Source organism: Melanotaenia boesemani, chromosome 11 (assembly GCF_017639745.1).
Source record: "Melanotaenia boesemani isolate fMelBoe1 chromosome 11, fMelBoe1.pri, whole genome shotgun sequence".
Lineage (NCBI taxonomy): Eukaryota > Metazoa > Chordata > Actinopteri > Atheriniformes > Melanotaeniidae > Melanotaenia > Melanotaenia boesemani.
The window spans coordinates 35,407,564-35,417,000 of NC_055692.1; the positions used below are offsets into that span (position 1 = coordinate 35,407,564).

The 9,437-nt window shown below is 40.4% G+C and overlaps 1 long non-coding RNA gene across 1 annotated transcript; it reads left to right on the forward strand.

Moving 5' to 3' along the window:
* The first annotated feature begins 5,607 nt into the window (after positions 1 to 5,607).
* On the forward strand, positions 5,608 to 6,200 carry LOC121649005. The gene is made up of 3 exons (XR_006012059.1): positions 5,608 to 5,653; positions 5,737 to 5,848; positions 5,930 to 6,200. It is a non-coding gene; the product is annotated as an uncharacterized LOC121649005 (long non-coding RNA).
* The last annotated feature ends 3,237 nt before the right edge of the window (positions 6,201 to 9,437 follow it).

Genomic DNA, 9,437 nt, shown 5'->3' on the forward strand with positions numbered 1-9,437 from the left:
TTATTAATTTCAACCGATTATAACAAACCTACAAAGAATTAAAACAGAACGTTGCAGTTCTCTCTGCTCTGTGATGCACTTCACTCAGTTTTAAACTTTACAGACTACAGCTAAAATTCAGCCCCTGTCAGGATTAACAAAACAGAAAATCGGAAAAATGAGACCAAACTCACAAAAAAGCAAACTGGAGCTGAAGATCTGTGATCTGTTGGTGGATCGATATGAATGACCTTCACATTATTTTGTTTTATTTTATTTATAACATCATGCAAGACATTCCTATTATACTGAAATTATATGTGAGTTAAGTGCAGATGTTTTATAAGTGAGTAGACAATCTTTTTAAGGATGTGGGGGTTGCACAATAGCAATTTTTAATTTTTAATTTATTTATTTATTTATTTTTAATCTCAAATGGGTATAGTGCAATATAATTCTGATCTGTTTGGTGTGGCTGATGGATTACAGTGATTTGCTGTTATGTTGTGTCGTGTATTGATGTCAACAAGGCAGCTATTATAACAGCACTCGAGTCCAAGCCAAATCTACAGACGGACACAACAAAGTGCATTTTAATCATAATTTTAATCGTAAATTATTTCCTGTTGCTATAAGGGGAACAGAGTAGTTTTACAGTACTGATCTCTTATCTAAAAGAGCAGAGAGGCCACCAGCACACACCTGTAGATGTAATCTGTACCTTTAATCTTTAAACTTCACACTGAAAGTGTGTGACCCTGTTCTGAATTTGTGTTTGTGTCTTCATGCATGCTGAAGTGGGTAGTGATGGGACCTCTGCTCATAGTAATATTATATAATATATTAAAAAATCCAGCATAATTCCTGATCTTCTGAATTAAATCAAATCAGCAGTCCACAAAACACAAACTGATATCCCGCATGTTTAAATATAAAGTTTATTGTGTTTATATTTCAGTAAACCTGTTTCATTATATACAGTTTGGCTGCTTCGAGTTTCCTACTGAGCTAATTTTTCTATTATTCAAATGCAGTTTATTGATAGGCATAGAAAAAAACAGTTAAAACATCATTCGTGGCTTCCCATCCCAAGAAAACTGTAAAAGTCTTAATTTTAACTTAAATCACAGGAACACATCACTTCAAAAATTGGTGACATCAACCAGTCAGAATTTAGTTTGTATGATTCACAGATTGAAGTACCTTTGCTCAGCATTAACGGAGCTTTCTGTTCCTAAAAGTTTTGCAGTGTAGTGAGAAAAGAAAACTCAAAACACTTTAAGAGGAACTACACAAAAACGAAATTTAATAGAGAGGAAAAATCAAAACTTAAAAATATATAAAAAAAACTAAAGAAATGAGATGTGAAACCAAACAGCAAAGAATGAAGCAATACTAAGTGGTATGACCATTACGATGGGGAAATCATGACTTAAATCATAAGCTATCTGCAGAGTTGGGAACATTTAAGAGGATATATAGTGAGAAAATTATAAGAAAACTTGCCTAAAATAAATATATAAATTTTTAAAATAATGTTAGCGACTTTTTTTCCCCTAAAATGAATTAGCTGACAGTAAAGAGACGATTGGAAAAGAGAGATTTGAGGACTGAAATAAAGAAAATAAGACATTGTTGTTAATAGAAACCCACAGCCCTCTGTTACAACAGTACTTCTTAAAATACACTTTTAGAGATAAGTTCTTATGCAGCTAAATATTTAATGTTTCATCAAATTTTTCTCAGTAAATATTTATTTGGAACTTTTCTTTTGTTTGAATTCATCCTCATTCAGTTAGTATTTCTGGCAGCAGTTAAAATGAACTACAGTGTTGGTGAAGAAGTGAGGAAGAAAATGAGTTGAACTTGTTCTAATGAGCTTAAAAAATAGACACGTATTCCCCAAGAGGGGGCAGGAGACATTAAAAGAACATGATTTCCACTAAATTCTCCAAAATCATAATAAAGACTGTGCTTGTGGCAGACCCCTGGCATACTTCTTCCCATGAAAGCAAGGCGTACGCCCATGCCCTCCGCCTCTGCCAACAAGACAAAGGATGCTATGAATCCTGGGAAAAGTTGCTGGGCACTGAGGAACAAGTCAGTAACACACACCCATACATGAATGCACACATACACACTTACAAGCATCAGCTTTATATTGTGTATGTACAGATACTGGCCTCCCAGGTGATGGAGGAATCGTTGCCATGGTTACAAAGTCAGCTTCAGTCCAAGGTGAAGGGTAAGAAGACTGAAAGAATACGACAGTGGCTGGCAGTCAGTTGAACTAACACACCAAGATTTTGTGTTTTGCTAAAAACATTATCATGTTCTTTGTCTTGTTGTAGTGTTTCAGCTCCTAATAGTCCCTGAAGACAGCATACAGTACAGGAAGGCTTCCTATGATTAGATGATCAGCTATTTACCTTGTAAATCCTTGGAAGTGTTCATCCTAAGGTCAAAAGTAGTAAACATGAAATCACAGTTTCTTGTTACTCAAAACATTTAAAGGTCAATGTAGATGTGTTTAGATTTAGAAGAAATTACCTGTTTCCACTGAGGACCATTGTACCGATTACACATCCTGAAGTTAGACAGTCTGTTCAAAGTGAAACCAGAGGGGTATTGCACGAAACCAGAATAAAGAAATCCAGGATAATTAAGCAAGCCCAGCTTGACCTAGCTTGCACGGCCTATCCTGGTTTAATTGGTTGCACGCTTGCTGAGCCAGGATGAGAAGGTGCGGCTAGGTTAAGCCAGGTGAAGATAGTTGGGATAAGTGCGTGTGCACGGCATACTGAAGCAGACCTCGCGATCGCTCACAGAATCACCGATGGGTAAATGGATAAAAGTCGCGCGTCCTACGTCACGGCCGCTGAACAACAGCTCCTGACGGAGTTCTCTGACGAAGTTAAGGATATTATAAGGAAAAAAGGCAATACCAATGCCATAAGTAAAGAACGCGAGAGAGCCTGGCAGACAATAGCCGACTGGCTCAATGCGTAAGTAGTCAAAAACTGTACAATTAATAAACAGTGCTCCACTGGAACTGTCATAATTAGGCTACAATTAAAGGATTACTTTTCAAATCCACTAACTGTTGTATACTTTAAGAGTGACAAGCAGGTGCATGTTACTCAGGAAATGTAGAGCAAACAATTATCCACAATGTGTCATTTAATCTATTTTCCTCATGTAACGTTTTTATCTATTTTATCTTTCTGTCCTTCATAAAGGACAAACCTGTCTGGCCATAAAAGGACCTGGCAGCAAGAAAAAATTAAATATAAGAACATTTTGCAGGCTGGTAAGTGACTCCAAAGTAGATAACCGTGAACAAATGAGGTGAATAGATGAGGTGTCTGCTGACATGTTCAATGTCTGTATGATTGTAGCAGTTAAAAAAAAGGCCTATAGAACTGGCACAGGGGGCGGCCCACCAAGCCAGGATGTGACTCCAGCAGAGGAACTGGCCTCCATTTAAATAAAGGGAGGCCAGTGATGGAGGGGATGCAGGGAGGGACAATAACTGACTCTGTCCCAGCCACAGAAACTGTCCGCTTCATACAAGGTACACAAAGTACTGCAATTCTACTGCACATGGAACACAATCAAATATAATAAAGTGTCCGACTTTAGATAGCCTTGCAGTGTCTGGGAACACAATTACACTTTTGGAGCCACCAGAAGATGATCTCTCGCTGCATGTATACGGCAGGGGGAAGGTACATCTGCAGCTGCAGAATGCACGTCTGCAGATGAGGAGACTGTGTCAGTGGAGTCCAGAAGGCTTGAGGCATGTCAGTTTTGTGGGATTGGCCTGCTTATTTATTCCATGAAGGATATGAAGTCAGTGATGTGGTGCTAATAGAAAATATGTAGCAGGACCCGGATGCTGCACAGTCTCCTAAGCGGCCTGGTAACATTGTGAGTATTGGCTAAAGTAAATCTACGTTATGCACAAATCCTGCTGTGCTAATTGATATTTCCTTTACAGACTTCACAAACTTCACTACCCCCTATGTGTTTTTGTTTTATTTTGTTTAGACACCAACCTGCTTGCAGGCTGTTTGGTCCTTCATGTAGCCCTTTCTCTTCACCGTGGATTTTGACATAATATCGAGTGTCTTCTTCACTCTGGATATCTAGGCTTTAATGGCAGCAGAGGGGTATTGCACGAAACCAAGATAAGGGATTAAGCCGGGATATGTTGGTTATCGTGGCTGAATTTAGCCCTAAGTCGGTTGCATGAAAGCAGCTCAAACTAAACCCGGCCAAGTTACTGTGGTGATTTATCCGCTGCAGCTAGCCTGCTCCAGACCAGGCTAACTGCTCAGGCTAAGATTAATCCTAGCGAGTCACCTGCATGTCCAACGTCAATTCTATGAGGAATTAATGTGTTTTACAGCATGTCCATGGTCTTCCTAAGTATGGCGTGTCATTTTAATCATCCAGTATTAAAATATTACATATACAGTCACTGTACATTTAATCCAAATCTGTTAGTAATCGCAACAGCCTTTTTATATGGATTCGAGTTGTAGTATTATTATTCTATTCTATTCTATTCTATTCTATTCTATTCTACAGTCATTTAGCAGACGCTTTTATCCAAAGCGACTTTGAGAGTAAGAACAACACAAGCATGAATTCAAACAAGATGGGACGTCATAATTAAGTGTTAGTCAGACCACTTTTGAGTCCAGTTGGACCCAGGTGCTGTCGTGTAGTGCTAGTGCAGTGCATATAATTTTTTATTTATTTTTTTAGTCATTTTATTTAAATACAGGATCACGATTTCATCACACAATATCAACTTGGTCATAAGTGCATGATTTCATCAGGCCAAGTGTTATATTGCTATGCTAATGAAGACTGCTCGTCAAAGTGCTGTCAGAGGTTTTATAAATATGTGTTTTATTGCATTAATTGAGATTACAAAACACAGCTGATGAGGTTTCAAAGGTGTATTCAAAGAAATCCGTGACGAGGGCAATGTAGAATATTCAGGTCCAACTCCCCTTCACCTGGTCCCTCTTCATAATGGCTTGCCCTTTATCGGAGGATGTGCTGGACGAGGAAGCCCGAATTCTCAGAAGAGCATTCAGACGGGAAAGAGTCTTCAGGGACAGGTCACATCCCCTGGCCTTTGGAGATGACTATGTCATTCAAAGATACAGATTTTTGGGTGATGGACTAAGATATTTATGTAGGCTGCTGAGTCCAAAAATACAGCACCAGACAGCGCGAAGCCATGCCCTCACTGTACCACAGGTGATCTGTGTCACATTGAGATGGCTTGCGAGTGGGAGCTTCCTTTATTCTGTTGGGGATGCAGAGAACCTCAATAAAGGAACCATTTGCCGGACAATCAGATGCGTTTTTCTGGCGCTGAAATCATTCAGCAATATATTCATCACCTTCCCTGGCCACAGAAGACCCCTCTACATCAGGGAGGAGTTTTACAAGATTGCAGGTAACCTCAATTTTAATGTGCACCCATTAGTTTCTAAGTATATCCGTCACAGTTGGATACTCACTATTTTTTGTTACAGCTTTCCCTAACATCATTGGGGCAGTGGATTGCACACACATAAGAATCAGACGCCCCTCAGGTGAACATGAGGGAGATTACATTAACAGGGAATCCTTCCACAGCATCAATGTTCAGGTAAGAGTGATTTGTGGTTATGACCTACATGAATCTGTTCTGTGCATTTAATGACCTTAATAGGCTACAACTAAGTATGTCAGATGATCTGTGATGCTGACTGCCTTGTGAGCAATTTAGAGGCAAAGTGGCCTGGCTCAGTGCATGACTCTAGAGTCTTTCGGGTTAGTCCAATTTATGAGAGACTTTCACAAGGTAGCCCACACATTTGTACTGTAAGCACCTTGGACATCGTGTGTGTAACTCTGTTTTCTAAATTATATTTTGTATTATCAGGTGAATTCTCTGGTGTGCTGCTGGGAGATAAAGGATACGCCTGTGAGTCATTCCTCTTGACTCCCCTTGCAGATCCCCAAACCCCACCACAGCAGGCCTACAACCATGCACACACCAAGACAAGGGCTCGAATCGAGATGACCTTCGGCCTTCTGAAATCTCGGTTTCAGTGCCTGCACCACCTGAGGATTTCCCCGGACAGAGCCTGTGATGTTATTGCTGCATGCGTAGTACTGCATAACATTGCAGGCCTAAGAAAGGAGAGACCCCCCCCCCCCCCAAGTGGCTGTTGATGTTGACTGGGAAAATGCTCCCATCTTCCCGGACAACATTAATGGCAGACTTGTCAAGGAGCAATATATTGCAGGTTTCTTCACTTAATTTTTGGATTTAGCCCCTTCATTTAATAAAAGATCTTTTCCTGTGTGAGCATTTTGTTTAGCACTGGTGGTTCTTTGAAATTCTTTTACATTCATGAAAAGAGGACGGACACCAATGTTCTAGTTCTTTTTTTTTTATTAAGCAGTCATTTGTCTTGGTTGCTTGGATCTTACGACAGCAAAAGTAACAAGGATTAAAACACTGTATTGCAGATATGGTTACTGTGTGCATTGAAACACTCACTTCTCTTTCTAGTTTCTGGATTTCCAGGTCCAGTTTTCTGAGTGTCTGGCGTTTAATCTCTAGATCCAGCTCTAGTTCTTGGAGCTTTCTCTTTTTGAGTCTGATTTTAACATCTGCCAGCTCTCTCTCTCTCTCCAGGTGCCCTGAATAAAGTGTTCTGACAGTTTGTGAAGTCTGTAAAGGAAATGTCAATTAGCACAGCAGGATTTGTTCATAACGTAGATTTACTTTAGACAATACTCACAATGTTACCAGGCCGCTTAGGAGACTGTGCAGCATCCGGGTCCTGTTACACATTTTCTATTAGCACCACATCACTGACTTCATATCCTTCATGGAATAAATAAGCAGGCCAATCCCATAAAACTGACATGCCTCAAGCCTTCTGGACTCCACCGACACAGTCTCCTCATCTGCAGACGTGCATTCTGCAGCTGCAGATGTACCTTCCTCCTGCCGTATACATGCAGCGAGAGGACTCGGATTAAGATTTCACAGAACATACCAAGCCTGTGATTTGGAGACACTGTACTAACCGGATCATCTTCTGGTGGCTCCAAAAGTGTAATTGTGTTCCCAGACACTGCAAGGTTATCCAAAGTCAGACACTATATTATATTTGATTGTGTTCCATGTGCAGTAGAATTGCAGTACTTTGTGTACCTTGTATGAAGCGGACAGTTTCTGTGGCTGGGACAGAGTCAGTTATTGTCCCTCCCTGGATCCCCTCCATCACTGGCCTCCCTTTATTTAAATGGAGTGCCAGTTCCTCTGCTGGAGTCCCATCCTGGCTTGGTGGGCCGCCCCCTGTGCCAGTTCTATAGGCCTTTTTTTAACTGCTACAATCATACAGACATTGAACATGTCAGCAGACACCTCATCTATTCACCTCATTTGTTCACGGTTATCTACTTTGGAGTCACTTACCAGCCTGCAAAATGTTCTTATATTTAATTTTTTCTTGCTGCCAGGTCCTTTTATGGCCAGACAGGTTTGTCCTTTATGAAGGACAGAAAGATAAAATAGATAAAAACGTTACATGAGGAAAATAGATTAAATGACACATTGTGGATAATTGTTTGCTCTACATTTCCTGAGTAACATGCACCTGCTTGTCACTCTTAAAGTATACAACAGTTAGTGGATTTGAAAAGTAATCCTTTAATTGTAGCCTAATTATGACAGTTCCAGTGGAGCACTGTTTATTAATTGTACAGTTTTTGACTACTTACGCATTGAGCCGGTCGGCTATTGTCTGCCAGGCTCTCTCGCGTTCTTTACTTATGGCATTGGTATTGCCTTTTTTCCTTATAATATCCTTAACTTCGTCAGAGAACTCCGTCAGGAGCTGTTGTTCAGCGGCCGTGACGTAGGACGCGCGACTTTTATCCATTTACCCATCGGTGATTCTGTGAGCGATCGCAAGGTCTGCTTCAGTATGCCAGGTTCTCTCTCATGCTCCGCGCCTGCAGATCACCGTTTCCTTCATCTTCTTATTTTCCTCCGAGAGACGGGTCAAGCCCTCGGTGAGGGATTTTACCGACTCTCTGAGACCAGCATTTTCTACAGCCAGAGTTTCCACCTGCTTCTGGCTGAATTCTAATGATTCACGTAGCGCCTGGAACTCCTTGTGGAGAATTTCTACCAGGCTCAAATGTGAATCAAAACTGCTGAGTTTCTTATCTATAGAGATCAGAACATCTGTTGAGTCGTTCCCCGTTGGTGAAATAGCTCCAGGTGAATCCTCATTTCGCTGTCTCTTGGACTCAGATGAGGTGGAGGGGGTGGAGGTGTTTTTTGGTTTCCCCATGACGATTCTGTCGTAACAACGATCTATAAAATCTGTCAGGCTGGCGAAATCCTGCCTGCTGTACTCCAGAGTGTACCTTTTAAAGACACTGTTTTTCTACTTTAAAGAATATTTTGATTAGGCTGGTGTTGCACCCCTGGATGTGGGGGTGGCTGGCAAAAAGATATAAACCATCACCAGGGAGACTCAGTGATGTTTCCTCGTGAACGGGTTTACTTGAATTGACAAAGAACAACCTAATGAAATGCCAGGCTTGCAGTAATAGAATACATACCCTCGTAGTAAACATACAGCTTCTGAAATCATTTAAATAAGTACCAACTATTATTATTGAACACAAATGCTTGCTAATAATATAACTATCGTGTACTTGTGCTATCGTGGCTAACTTGTGAGGCTAATCCACGAGGCTAATGCTAACACACGGTTTAACTAAAGAGTACCCAAACTTACTTAGAACATAAGGAAAACAAACTAAGAGTTATTACAGTTATGTTTAGTGTTATTTACACATTACATACCTGGTAAAAAGATAAATGATCACAAGGGCGACTCAGTGATGTTTCCTCGTGAACGGGTTTACTTGAATGAGGAAACCCTGTTAAATCCCCTTGTGAGCATGCGCAGCGAGACAGTCGATCCCAGAGTAACGGATCGCTGTGAAAACACGGCCTAAAGATCTCTTAGATTATATGGAATTGTATAAACAAATTATTTCAACCATTTTAACTCAGTTTTCACCGTAAGTAATGACTGAATCATTTTTACATCTTTCCCAACACAAATAAACGATATCTCACCTCCTCAGTAAGACGGCATATTACAACTTATCACACTGGCACAAAATGCAATTGAATGAAAGCATAAATGTTTGAATCTGCGTTCTCACCGGAACTACGTCACCTAAAGCATTAGCGTCACTTACCTGCCACCCAAAAAAGCCTTTTGGTTGAGACTTAGTCCAATTCCCTTCATTCAAGCTCTTAGTGGAACCATGACCTGGTTTAGAAAGTATAACCAATTAATTCAAATTAATTCAACAGTAGAGGCTTTTTTTTGCAAGTTTAGGATGAA